The sequence below is a fragment of the Bactrocera oleae genome, chromosome 4, assembly GCF_042242935.1.
Source record: "Bactrocera oleae isolate idBacOlea1 chromosome 4, idBacOlea1, whole genome shotgun sequence".
In the NCBI taxonomy this organism is placed as follows: Eukaryota; Metazoa; Arthropoda; class Insecta; order Diptera; family Tephritidae; genus Bactrocera; species Bactrocera oleae.
The window spans coordinates 44,494,886-44,510,270 of record NC_091538.1 but is presented as its reverse complement, the minus strand read 5'-3'; the positions used below and the strand labels follow the sequence as shown (position 1 = coordinate 44,510,270).

General features: G+C 36.2%; 1 protein-coding gene across 4 annotated transcripts in view; it reads right to left on the bottom strand.

The window, feature by feature from the left end:
• The window catches only part of metro (membrane palmitoylated protein 7-like protein metro), a 30,981-nt gene extending 17,419 nt beyond the window's left edge, over positions 1-13,562 (bottom strand). For 2 of the 4 annotated variants that reach the window (XM_036362669.2, XM_036362683.2), the window contains exon 1: positions 12,409-13,562. The gene's annotated coding sequence lies outside the window, so the exon portion shown is untranslated. The remainder of the gene's footprint in view (positions 1-12,408) is intronic. The other 2 variants (XM_014243649.3, XM_036362684.2) reach the window with 1 other exon arrangement.
• Between the last annotated feature and the right edge of the window lie 1,823 nt (positions 13,563-15,385).

The following is a 15,385-nucleotide window of genomic DNA, read 5'->3' as shown; positions in this document are numbered from 1 at the left end:
ATACAAATCAAGAACCAATCAATGTATCAGAATACAACTTTGCACAAACAGTGCGCTCAAGATGTTTCATCTTACGCCCGAAAATTGTCGAAATGGGATCATAACTTTGCCAGAACCCAGACGCAAAATTGTGGACCCCAGTGCCTTCGGCTGACATTTTGACGAAAATATCGCTCAATCTGTGAGATATATTATATTATTGAACTTCGGAGAAAATGTTTCTTTGATAATAAAATACCCTTGTGTCAAAAATGGGTTGAATCAGATCAATACTTCCCTTAGCCATCATATATGTAAGTACCTTATATAAAGATTTTTAAACTTTCAGTTAACTTTATATCACATATACCAGCCAATGGAGGAGTTATTTTAAGAAAATTGAGAGAGCATGTTTTTCTAATAACATCTTTGTGCAGTATAGATAAAATCGGGTGAAAAATAGTCCTTGCCGAATCATAACTAATATCAGGATTGTAAAACATCCAGTTGACACTATCCCTAGATTTTCAAACTTCTGGTTGGCTTTATATCGTATATATCTGTCAATATGTAAGATATCTTAACTAAAATAACTGAAAGTATAATATTGGACATACTATAGTTTAATGTCTAAAATATGTGAAATTGGACTACGAATTACCCAAACCCCCATATAATATACATATTGATTTTCGTTATTCTAACAAACCCTATGCTGAATATCTCGGTCAGTGTATGTGCTGTATATTTAGAAAATTTCTAGAAAATATAGTCTTGAATATAGCTGAACTATGTCTAAAGTTAGTGAAATCAGCCCAGCTCTTTACTGCCCCCAATATACCCCATATAAAGATTTCCGTCTTCCCACCTGTCTCTAAACCGTTTTGGTTGGTCAAAATGTGGGACAATTTAATGAAATTAAATGAACACGTTTTCTTAAATGTTATAAAATTATATTATCCCTAATATAATGACTTGCAATCATTTGGTTGACGTTTTTCACATCAACTCATTATATTAAATTTACCCTCTTCGGTTTAGTTTAAATCACATATATCTCATTTGAGGATGATTTTTATATAATTTTCGCTGACGGCAAGTAAAATGTTGTTATAAAACTAAGTAAGTTAATAAGATACCATATTTGATTGTAATCCATTCACGATTTCGTCGAATGATGCTTTCTTTGATCCTTGAAAGTTGCGAGAGTATAAAATATTCAGTTACACTCGAAGTTAAAACTTAATACTTAAAATCAATTATAATAGTTTATAGAAAACATAGCTAAGGGTTTACTAAATCATTTTTTGGCGCGGAAAAAACAATTTCTCGACAAAGAAAGAATTGTAACACAGTTGTGACATGTAAGCGCAGGATTGTACCGCAATTGCTGGACGTTTGTTTGAACATCTAGTATAGTTTGTTCGATTCGCTTTTCTCCAACGCTTGGTGAATCGAAGTCAGCTAATATTGCATTCTCAAAGGAGCGTAATTAAGCAATCAATCTATTGTGTAGAATGAGTTTCCTTAGCTCAACAGTTGTTTTTAACAGTACATAGTAGTCGAAACTGTATGGAATTTTCTAAAGTACAGGCTAAGTTAGTTTAGGTTGCCAAGTGAAATGTGAACTTTATGTGAGTATTAGATAATTCAGTATCACAAAATAGCGGAATCGGAATAGTGCCGCGTTCACCATAACACAATTTTGAAAGGGAAGTTGAATATAAACAAAATATTTCGATAAACATAAAATAATGTTGTGCTTTTTTAACATTTTAGGCTTTAATTACCAAAAAAGCCTAATTTGTGAGAAAAAAAGCAAAATCCAGAGCTTAGACAACATTGAAAAATTTACTGATATTTTTTACGTATTAGCTCTACATCTATATGTAATATATATGTCGTATGTAACACACAGTAGAATATTCATTGTCGTAACTGCTAGATACACATTGTACCATTTGATCATAATTCTTCCACATCTCTATTTAAGTTGGTTAATAATCACAAAAGCTACCGTTTGCATTTTTAGATTCACAATAAACTTCTCCATCTGTGAGAGAGGTGCATAAATCAGATTAACGAAGATTAGCGTTTTCTTTTCTGGACATGCAACATTATATTAATGGTCCATTACACCTTGAAAAATGTTCCAAAAAACAAAAAAAAAAAAGACCAACCATACATATAAATACACACGACGAAAGTTTAATGAAATTCTCCTACAATAAGAAATTGAGTATCGAAACAAGAAAAAACGTTAACTTCGGTTGCGCCGAAGCTATAATACCCTTCACAAATACAAAGGCCCCTTACAAGAACTTGATTCCGAACGTTCCATTTATATGGCAGCTACATGATATAGTGATCTGATCTGACCAATTTCTGTGGAGAATAATTTGTTGCTTTAAGCAATAACTCGTGCCTAATTTCGTGAAGATACCTCGTCAAAAAAAAATTTTTCCATGCAAGCACTTTACTCCGATCGTTCAGTTAATATGGCAGCTATGGTCATCCGATCTATACAATTTCTTCGGAGATTAGATTAATGCTTTAAATAATAATATATGCCAAATTTCGTGAAGATTCCTCTTCAAATGAAAGAGTTTTCCATACAAACACTTCATTCCGATTGTTCAGTTTGTATGGCAGCTATATGCTATAGTGGTCCGATATCAGCCGTTCCGACAAATGAGCAGCTTCTTGGTGAGAAAAAGACTTGTTCAAAATTTCAGATCGATATCTCAAAAACTGAGGGACTAGTTCGCTTATATACAGACGGACATGACTAAATCAACTCAGCTCGTCACGGTGATCATTTATATATATACTTTATATGGTCTTCGCCGTTTCCTTCTGGGTGTTACAAAATTCGTGGCAAACTTAATATACCCTGTTCAGGGTATAATTAAGAGATATCGGTACAAATCTGCGTTCAGCATTAATATCACGAATTGAGCTACATATGTATGTCTTTCTGTCCGACAGATGTATTGTTGAAAGTAAGGGGCTAAACTTTACATGCTGAGCTCAATCTATTTACAACTTCGCTAAGTAATAACTGATTAATTAATATGAATTATTTTTATAAACAATTCTTTTGCAGACTCCTTACAGGTTTCAAAGGCCCTACGATTCTTACAAATTTACCGTGTATATAATGTATAGCAGGCGATTTCCTATTACATTTATTTTGACTTGAATTACAGATTATATAAGTTCATCCCTTATTAACGCATAACTCTTTCTATTTATGTGACTTTCCGAAATGAAATGAATCATAAAATAGCTCCATTACTTATAGAGAAGTATAATTTATTCGTGTTTATTTTGCCACTTCAGATATCAAATGCAAACCATTACTTCCAAAAATATGTGCAGAAATATGTAAGTATTTCACTTTGAAATTGCTTTGGAGCACTTGAATTCCTATGAAATGTAATATGCCGAATAAAAACCAACACTTAGCAAACAAGTGTGAGTGCCACAGCCAATAACCGATGAAAATGAAGAGGAGGAAAATAAATTCTTATACGCTTTACTCTTTTAAAGTAAACAAAAGTGCAAAATAGTGTGGAAGCACCAACGCGACGTGGTTCCAAAATTAACTGTATGTGTGTTTGTAGGTGTTCGCATTCATATGGCAACCACGAATAAATAAATACACAGCTCTGACGAAATGTAGGCGAATATGTGGATACTGGCGGATAAAGTGAAAACTTACTTTTTGCTCCGCTTTATTGTATGTGTGCATTTAATGTCACACAAAGTCGCTGCTCTCATATTTCACATCCTCGCATATAGCCCCACTGAACGCCCTTTTAATAACGTACTTGTATTTACTATCATACAAAGTTGCGAAATTGCTACCAGACGGCCCCCAGCTGGATCCAACGTACAGCTATGTGTGTGTGTGTATGTGTATGCTGTCGTGTTTTGCAAATTACGCGATTCCAGTGAATTTGGCCAATGTAACATGAATGAAAATGTGTGAGCGCCAAAAAGAGGTATTAAATTTCTTAACTGTGATTAAAAGCCTTACAGCTACTGTAAACAACAACAACAACAAAAGGACTTTCAATGAAGTGTATGCAGACCGTGAAATATGAAAATTGTGCAAGGGTTTAAAAGAACGTTTGAAAATGCACAACTGGAGCACACTAGGGTGAGTGCATTTTTGTCTTCAAACGATATATTGTACTTGAAGAGCGATAGAAATAGAATTTACGACAATTTCGCCTTGTTAATGTTTTGAAGTGTATTTGACAGGAGGATAAATTAGATGAAAGATAGGGATGTCTTCCTTATGACATTGCGCGCAACAACATTTTTTTGGAAATATTTATACCTTGGGCTGATCTATAACTTTTAAACGTAACTGCACCCAGAAAATTACTTCTGACTTTGTAAGTCAGCAGAAAATATCAGGTAGGTTCTGGTATCCAAGTGATAGTGTAAATCAAAATAAATATGAAATGGAATGAATTTGGTTTTGGTGTTTTACAACACGAGACATTGGTTCATTTTCGTTCTCGTTCTTGTTTCTTCAAACAAATGAATTAAAACTTTCAAAATATTCATAAAATAAAATACTTCAAAATAATAACAAAAAACGAGTGCGTTAAGGTAGTAGTCTGGTAACTTGGGTTCAAAAAATCGAAATCTTTTTTACTTAATTTGAAAGTTCGGGAGTTATAACGAGTTTCCTAGAGCGCCTCGGAGTCCAACCTTTACGTTTGTTGAACTTTAAACGCGTTTTTTCTCAAAACATAGTTTTTCTGGTCGGCCTGGGTAATAACTTTTTTTCTACGGAATCGACTGCTTTTAAATTTTAGCAGGCTGCTCTACACACTTACAGTTCTCGGCGGTTCTAATGAGAATTTTTTTCACCCCTAACTTTTTGTTTACAACCCTTTCTTTGCTAAAATAAATGGACTTTTTGAACTTGACTTGAAATTTAACTTCAGTAGTTCCGCCCAGAATGGCATGTCTATAGATTGAGAATAATCAAGAATATTTCATTTCAGATAACATCAAGAGCCAAAATCACCCGGGCCACCCACGTGCACTTTTTTTGAGGTTCCAACTTCGAGTGACAATAATAATAGTAATAAACTATTAAATTTTTTTAAATAATTTTTTTTTATATTTTCAATATGTAAATAAAAACACTCTAAATATTCAAGATAATTAATTTTTATTTTCCTATAAAAAACCACCCTCCAAAGAAGTCATGTAAATAGGCGTAAGTTACCAGACTACTACCTTAAGTATATTTGCTACGATTGTTATGTGGAAAAGTTTCTTTTTTTGTTGATTTTGGTCGTGAAATGGAGAGTGGGAAGTCAATACTCAAACAGAAATTGGTTTCTTTTGTCGACACAATCATTATGTTGTATACCTACATAGAAATGCAAGATAAATTTTACGAAAAATAGTCTAAAACCTCAAAAGCACGGTGAAAAATCATTACTTAATGAGTTAAGTCAGTAATTACTGGGCCTTAGGTCAAGTTTGTAGGATAGTTTTGTGGAGTTTCTTAAGTATAGCAGCGACTGGCATAGGATTCTAGTGGGCGTTTTCATGTATATGTGGTGTGAGTATTAATATCAAGGCATAATTATCAGTTTTCATCAATTTCTGAAAGGATTGGATTTTATGGCTGAGGGATATTTTAAAGTAAGTCTTTGACTTACCTGCCAAAAAATATTATATTTAATTTACTGTTGTTTTGAAAGCATTTTTCTTGAATATACTAAGGGAAATGAGAAGAAAGCACCATTCGTCGGTACAACGCGCCTTATTTAAACTTGTCATCAAATTTTCTTAGGAACTCTTCTAAATACGGTTTAAGAGGCACTTGGATAAAGGCTTCTAAAACTGGACGGGTTAGGTTGATATCAAAACATGCCTGTACGCCATTGATTGAAGTCAGAAGTTATCAGATGTAATCTAAATATATATTTTAAGGTTAGCCTAGCAATATACTTTAAACCCCACGAGTATAATGCAAAACTAGTTTGACTTTGCCGCTTCCGACTACTACTTGCTCCGGTCGATGCAAAACGCCCTACTGTAATACGATCAAATCAGAACAGGATATTAAAAATTGGCAGGATATACATTCTTGGCCGCCAAGCCGTAGTTTTTTTTGGCATGGATTCCATAAACCGACATAAAGATGGCAAAATATTATATTTTCAAGTGGGCAATACTTTGTTATACTATTGTACAAGAATAGTTTAGAGGAAAGAAACCATTTTTCGCCATTACGAATAAACATTTTTCATGATCGGAAATTGAAGATATGAGCTGTTTTTGATGTCGATAGCTTGATCCAACAAACCACAATGCCACAATCAAGTTTAGTTGGGGTAATCAAGCAAATCATTATTGCAAATCTAAAACAGAATGTACTAGAATGATTCCATTCCAGTTAGTCACATGCAGGAAGTGGTATTCTAGAAATGTAAAATACGTGTTCTATTGCCTCTATCTTTATGAATATACTTAATTTCCTTTCTTGTTTAATCAATGATTTAGTTTTAGTTGTTTAAAGCTCAAGGTCTATCGAGGCCTACAAGTATAGTTCTACAAAGTCGATAAAACAGCGCTAATTATGTACGCATTTAACAACAAAAAAATTGGTGACTATCGGCACCATCTTGATGAAAGAAAATTATTAAGTAGCAAGTCCATAAACTCGAGTGACGCCAGGCAGGTTCAGCTTTTCGAAATCGCCCACTCACGGCTTGCGTGCAAATATCATTCGTGTATATCTGCCACTCCTGCTGGCGCCGCATGCAACGTACGCTTTGTTGTTATTTATTATTGTTTGTTTTTGTTATTCTGCTGCTGCAAGATGAGGGTGCGTTGATAACTGACATTGAACTCATACAAACACACACACACTTGTATGTGCGTGCTTATGCACTTACATCCATATATATGTGTGTGCGTTTCTATGTGAGTTTAATAAAATAGAGCGAAAAAAGATAAAAGCGAAAGAAAATGAAGCCGGAATAAGCAGCAGTGGAAAAGGACGTCTCAAGACCTTGAACTAGTTAAATTAATGTTACTAATGGAATGACGCCACACACTTATTAACGCCTGCACATACACACGTACATACAATAGACGGCATGCACTTGCAAATTGTATAAGCACATGTGTAAGTACGCATAGCGTGAGCGAATGCCCAAGTTGCTTGCACATCAATTTAATGGCGGTGACAGTCAGTCGACTGCCAATGCATTTAACACTAATACTCGCACACACATTCATACAAACATTTGTATAACCAGTTCTCTATGCTGGTATTTACATAAGTAAATTTGAAACGACCGTGCCACAATATCAAGTGGTCGCTATCAATCTAACAGACACCTCAAGAATTAAGTTGGCGTAAACAGAGAATTGCAGCAGCACACACTCACACATACATACATGTATGCTGAAGGTGCGATCGCAGCCGGTAGCCATGCTCTACTGCCCAGTACTCAATGGTAGAATTATTTACTGTTTGCATTTCAACTTTGAGTATTTTCACTTCATCACTATTAGGACCTGGAAGCAATCGACTTTGTTCATTTCTAAGCGGCTAAGCTCTTAATGAGTTGTTATTTATCGTTTGAGTTCCGAATTCGTGAACGGTTTGCCGCAATGGAGAAGACCAACCTAAATTTGCATGGTCAGACAAATCTAAATAGTTAGATAATATTATATATGTATATACGTGCATATTATATATACATATAAACATATGTATAACATATGATTGATGTTATTTTATTGCTATTCAATTATGGCGCCCCCGCACACGCTAGTCACTGAAGAAAATATCTAACAACGAATATGCAGATACCGGTCTAGAAAAAGTAGAAATGAGAAGAACATGGTACGCAGAACAAGACATTATGGATGGAATGAATAAGATGACACATCAGCCAAGCAAGTTTTATAAGCTTTATTATAAATGAAGTCAGCATAGTTAAAGGCTAAATTTTCATATGAGGGTATTTTGGGCTTACGTTAAGACCAGAAAGTTTCCGGAAATTGTTTTTTTCGATATTCGCGGTTTGGTTCATCATGAATTCGTTCCAACGGTACAGACGGTCAATAAGGAGTATTATTTGAGAGTATTGAGGCGTTTGCGCGGAAGTAGCTGCCGTAAACGGCCGGAATTGTGGGCTAACAATATCCAGAAACTTTCTGGTCTTAATGTATACAACACTATTTGTAACATTTATAAGGAAATGTCGGAAACCCTGTAAAGGTATACATCATAATAACCAGGGAGGAGCTGAGTCGATTTAGTCGTGACCATGAATGTTTGTTCTTCTATCTGTACTGTCTGTTCTGCGAACTAGTCTCTCAGTTTTTGAGATGTGGGTCGGAAAATTTGCACACGTTGTTACCTCCCGAACACGCTGCTCTTTTATCGGAACCGTCGATATCAGGCCACTATATCATATTGCTGCCATCTAAACTGACGGATAAATATCAAGTTTTAATAAATTGTTCAGATTGGACTAGTATATCATATACTCGTATGTAGCTTCCATACAAGATGATCGATCAAAATCCTTTTGAAGCCGAGAATAAAAGAAAATTATTAGGTACATTTCCGGTGAATTAATTGAATACGTAAGTGATTCGTGGCCCAATTCGAGAAGTTGTGGCTTCTGTTCCATTGTAACGGTTGATGAAGCTATTATAATTTGGGACCTACTGCATTCATTGTTTTGCATGAACTTATGAAGTCCAGCTTAAAGCCCGAATAACAACCAACAAATCTTTTCATAGCGTGTCTTTAGAGGGCGAGTTCTAACTTCTTAACGTCTGGATATCTTCTAAGCACCTTATTGAAACGACATAAAATTTTCAGCCTGTCTGATAGGGAGTTTGCATCACAAAGAAACGAACTTCGAAAAATAAAGAACTCCCTGAAGTAATGCTGGAACATATTCTTTTGTTTCTTCCTTAATGTAGTGTTTAAAATAGAGTCTAAGTTGACTCCGATTAGCTTCCCTGCAAGCCAACTATTTGTTAAACCACTTTGTTAATTATCTAAGAGCGCTACCAGAAATTTCTGTTAAAGTTTTTATGAGTTTCTTAAGGCTGAATTGACAAATCGAACTAACACCTCGTGCATTTACACGTGGATTGTTCATCCCTTTCTTACGCATAGTGCTTATGTTAGTTTCCAAGTCAATTCTTTCAATGTATTGAAGAAGCGTTTTCATGCAGTAATATTTCTACTTTATGTTGTGGCCGTTGTTGAATATGACATTTCGGTGGCTTGGATATACTTGTATCTATAAATATCGATATATGAAGCCTAAGCCATTGTAAGTTTGGCACACAAAATTGATTCCACTGTATCAGGCTTTGTATAAAATAGCATGCGAATTTTAAGGCTTCAAAAGAAAAAAAATTTATTATTTCATCTAACGAATATGGTGTTCACATTTTCCAAAATTAAGGTCTCCACACTTGCGATTTGTCAAAACTATCAGATTCAAGGTATAGAAACTAAAATGTGTATATCTTTTTGTAACTTTAAGTTGTATGGTGATCGAAAAATTCTCACTCTACTACGGTGAAAAGTTCTCTTCTATGTGCTCACTCAAGAAAACTTTTCTTATACCCTTCCTCTATGGAATAAACGTACCTAAGATACCATATCTACATATGTACATATGTGTGCATGCCTATATCTAAACAATGATGCGTTCAGAGTTTTGAATTATTAACAAATAATACTTCAGTCATTTCTTCATGGTGGCGTTGCATTGTTTCCGTTTTGTTATTCACCCCAGAACAATAGGAGTGCACTTGCACTTGCTCGTGTTCGTCGATGACGTGATATAACTCAATGTGAGATTGCATGCGTCAGCAAAGGAATTTCGAAAGGAGGAAGGAATAAACGAAGACAGGAAAGTGAAATGCTTGGAAGGATGTACACATGTCGAAGAATAAAAGGGTACGCACTATTTATGGCTTGTTTAATACTGGCATTACTTGTGAAAAATATCGAGAGTTTTGTACAATAATTTTTTCAGTAATCTGGTAACACTTTTATACAAAATATCTTTGGAAAATATCATAATAACTTTTCTGTCTGGTTAATTATTGTGTCTATAGGAAAATGTTAGCCTAGTCTTTCTGTAGGAAATGTTTGATCGGGAGGTACTTTAATACGTTAATATGAAGAAAACAACAGTCGAAAGTCATCGTTTTTTGTGCGAAAGTGTCAAAAGTGATTGGCACGAATTAAAAGTGGTGAGTTTGGCTTGGAAAACGAAGGCCGTGTTGAGTGGCCAAAATAGTTTGAAGATGAGGAACTCAAAGCATAACTCGATGAAGATTGTACCAAACATAAGAAAAGCTTTCCGAATCTTTGGGAAGGTCTCAAGCAGCCATTTCAAAACGTATAAAAACAGTCGGTTACATTCAAACACAACGAAATCGGTTGCCATATGAATTGAAGTTTCAACGTCTGGAAAGACAATTTTGCATGCCAGAAATGCTGCTTGAACGCTACAAAATAAAGTCGTTTTTGATTCGGATTATGGCTGGTGACGAAAAATGGATCCATTACGCCAACCCGAAAAGCAAAAAATTATATGTGAAACCTGGCCATCCAGTCAAATCAACAGTAAAGACGAATATCCATGAGGCTAAGGTAATGCTCTGTATTTGACGGTGGGCTGTATTATAAACTTCTAAGACCGGATGAAACTATTAAAGGGGAATGCTACCTACAACAACTCATCAAATTAAGGCGAACTATTGCACGAGGAAATAATTTTTCTTCATGACAACGCTCGGCCTCATATTGCTAGACCGGTTAAAAACTATTTGAAAACCAGCAGCTGGGAAGTTTTGCCTCACCCGCCTTATAGCCTATATCTTGCCCCTTTCTGAATTCCCTTGTGTTCCACTCAATGCAGAAGGCCCTCACACTGGAATAAGGTTCACATCAGAAAATCAGCGGGCTATCAAAAATTAGCTTGATTCATTCTTGGCCGCCAAGCCGAAGCAGTTCTTTTAGGATGTAATCCGTAAATGGTCATATAGAGGGTCGATTCTAAGAAGGATTACACTTGGATAGCTTAAACGCCGGTCTGTTATGGTACCCAAAACTCCTATGAGCTGGATCAATAGACCCTTTAATGTCGTCAAAGCGCTTTGTGCTTATGACAAACTTGTTGAGACGGCCAATATCCATCTCGGCCAAATTTTCTGGTCCGCCGAAAGTGTGATTGAGCTTTGACAACTAGCATGGGGTAGTATCCTAAGTCGCACCGCATGAGTTCCCATTAGACAGTGCCCATTGAGAACTCCTACCATAGCGACGAGATGAACTTTATTCAAGGCGAAAAGATCCCCCGACCTCCTGCGCTCCACTCTCGGCCAGAAGGATCTCGCAGTGCATGCGAGGTCTATTGGTCCAAAGCCCGTACGCAAGACGTTAGTGGAGATCCAACTCGATCACATTCCGATGTGAGCGAGCCAATGTGGGATACCTTAGAAAAATTTAAAAAGATCATTTGGAGTAATAAGGTTTGTAATGCTTACGGTTAGCCGACTCATGATTTTAGTCCATTGTAGCCAGACTCAGTGTCACTACGGTATTATACTCAACCTTGTTAATGACCGAGAATAAGAGACCCATGAGGAATTAAACACAACGTTTTTACTTCACAGTTGAGAATAATGGATCAATGGTTTTGTGATCGGCAGTTCTAACGGCGAAATCTACTAATTCACCAAAGGAATCAAAGGTTGAAATAGGAACAGGAGCGGGCTGCTTCTGCAGTAATTCACACACAGATGGTAGTTTCAAACTAAATGACAGTGTTCCACGACTTCAACTTAACAGACATTGGGCAGCTGGGGTGTAAGTGCGGCTGCGTGGGGTCTGGCGCTCCTGCGTCTCCCTTTTCAAAGAACTAATAAAGTTTGATACCCAAAATTGATGAAATCGGTCAAAACTTCCCTTAACATCCAAAAAATGAATAAACATATATTTTCACAACGTTCCTTGGCTTTACTTTATGCTAGTTAAGCAAGCCATCAAATGATATTCGGATGTAGAACAACTACTCAGACTTTCGACAAATATTTTACATTCTACAAATTGCAAAAGTATTAAAATTCAAACGGAAGCAGAACTGATCCCTTATCCTTTTTTGGTATTCCTTCAGAATAATAACCGCAGTTCGCTAAGCTCAATGATTGGATATGCAGAAATATTTTTAAATATAGTAGCTTTGGGACCAGCCAGCTGAGAATATAAATCCATTATAAAATGTTTGCCAAGCGCCTTAAATCTTTCCCTTGATAAATGTAAATGATTTAGAAAAATATATGTGCGAAAATGGCCCATAACGAAGTTGTTGACTTCATTGTCGTGTTGCTTACCTCAGCAAAAGAAATGCGGAAGGGGGCCTCTTCGTGCGGCTGCGTTAGTTGACTTCCACTCTTTCTTCTTTTTTTTGTACGGCACTACAAATCACATACAAATCATTACACACTAAATTAAAATTTCGTGAAACACACACGTTTCAGATTTATGAAGAGACATATATATCTATATATATATATGTATGTATGAATGTAGCACTATTTATGCACGCGCAGTATGTATGTGGGTATTTGCGCCCTTTGCCGATTGTGTGTAAGTCTGTTCGCATGTGGCACATAAATCTGCAATTACAAGGTTTCCGTGTGTTTGCGAGCCAAAGATTTTATTCTTTGCTGTCTTAGTTTACAACAACAAAGTTTTAATATACTGCTCGGTATTTGTTCTATCTTGCACAATTTAGGAATTATGTTTGTACATATGTATGTATGGGTGTCCGTCACTCACCCCTCTACCGAATTGCACAATCGTCACTTTGGTTTTTGGCCACCTTGCTCGCTGGTTTGCTTTCTTCCACAGCCACCACCGAAGGCGAAGACAGATGTGAAATTATGAAATTTGTATCTTTGATTTCACTACAGTGGTGCCATGTATATGTATCTAACGGTACATACATATATATATATAACCAACACACTTCGTAGTATTCTGTGCACATTTGTAATGCGAACGGTGCGTACGCTATTTATTTACTCTCGTGCGAGATCTCAATTCACAGCACTACTTCACTTGTTTCGACTGCGGCTACGTCGAGCGAAATATTTTTAACAACAAGGAATTTTTTTGGCTTGCTATTTTTAGCTGTAGACGTGTTTTTTGCTTGTCTAAACGGCTGGCTGAAGGGAGGTCTACGTATGAATCAAGCGTAGCAACGACCTCAGCACTGAAATGCCACACTACGGAGCACACTTTCACCAGCTCGATAAAGCTTTCAATAGAAATTTCATTTTCCAAATCACGGCATTATCTTAAATTTTGCTTTGCACAAATTTCCACATGCCTTGTTGGCAAGCTCTCTGTGAAAAAATGCAGGAAAATTCTTTGTATTTCTCTTTTTTTGACTTTTTGTTTCTGCTTTACGTCCAACGCTTTAGCCCACACAACCGTGCCACATTACCCGTCCGTCTCAAACGCGAATCATTTCTGAATTGTATTCTAATTTCCGTGCATCGTGTGGAGACCATGCAGTTGAGCTGACGGTTGTTGTGCGAACACGCTCCGGCGAGCGGATTGCGCTCTTGTTGCGCTCTGTTTCTGATGGGAAATGTCAAAAAGTGACATTTCCTGTAAATGGTAATGTCAAACATCTTTGTTTGGGGTAGAAATGCGCATGTCTCCGGCTATAACGGTAGTTCAGTGAAAGAGGGATACATAGGTATTGCAAACACAGGGTGGTTTTTATTTTAATTTACTTAAACGACACTTAATGAAACGGTTGTTTAACCCTAATGGTGTGCAATTTCCTGTTGAATAATTCTCAAACAATAATTAATGTTATATAATAAAGTAAGTTAAGTTATATGTTCTACCTAACCCAACTAATAAATATGTATGCATTAGAAAAAAATATCAGTAAAGTACACGAGTACATGAGTACCTGAGTAGGTATCATTTGTGATTATTTGCTTTACACATGTTATTTACTTTAACTAACCCAATTGATTTCGTTCATAATTCTAACTTTTACTTTGATGCTATAGTGATCCGATTTAGACAATTTCTTCGAAGATTCCACCACTGCCTTAGACAATAATTCTTTCTGAATTTCTTGATGATAGTTTGTCAAAATGGAAAGTTTTTCATACAAGCACTTGATTCCGATCGTTCAGTTTATACTACAGCTTTCCGATCTAAACAATTTCTTCATAGATTGGACCATTGCCCTAAATACTAACCCGTGCCGAATTTTGTGAAAATATCTTGCCAATGAAAAGGCGTTCCATACAATCATTGTTTCCCATCGATTACTTTGTATGCTATGCCTTAGATAATAATCAATTTCAGAATTCGTGAAGATATCGCGTCAAATAAAAAAGTTTTCCATAAAAGAATTTAGTTCCGATCGTTCAGTTTGTATGACAGCTATATGCTTTGGTGGTCTGATAATCAGCGGTTCCGACAAATAATCAGCTTCTTGGTGAGAAAGAAACGTGTGCTAAATTTCAGGTCGAATATATACAGACAGACGAACATGGCTTAATCGACTCAGCTCGTCACGCTGATCATTTATATATACCCTATCTCCTATGTTTCCTTTTGGGGATTGTTTTCATGGTACTACTAAATTATTATTATATTGTAATTACTCTATATTGCCGTCAAACTAGTTCCAACATCTGGTTGTGGGATTTTCGAACTTGAAGGTAAAGAGGTAAAAAACTGTTGCACTTTAATCAAAATTTTGTTTTGATTTTTACAATATTTTTATACTTTTATTAAAAAGATTGCAGGGGCTACGTAATGAACAAATTCGCTTAGAATGCATTTTTCATGCGTAGACCATATCAACACCTTATGAGTTATTGTAGGGAGTCGGTAGAGTGGCGCGCACTCCTCTCTATCTGAGCTTAATCGATTTTGAAAAAGCGCTCGACACTCTGATTTGAAGAGCCCCAGCATGTAAACAGCTGTACTCAGGCGCTAGCTGTTTGGTAAGGCATTCAAACATTCTACGGCATTATGGCATGCAAGTTCAAACTGATGTCAAGCAAAGGTAAGTGCTATTACCGCTGTTATTTAACTTGGTTATGGACTTGGGGATGCTACAAACTTGTGTGGCAAACTGAGCTATATCTTTGGGTTTAAGCGGCCCTCGAAGAAGTTGACAAGTTTTACTATTTAGGCAGCTTTAACCCAAAAAAATGCTGGGTCAGCAACAGATAACTCAATCAGATATCCAAAGATCGCGACGCATTCGGCACGTTCATATGTATCCAGACATACGAATATAAAAATATTCGAATGCCGAGCTGTATG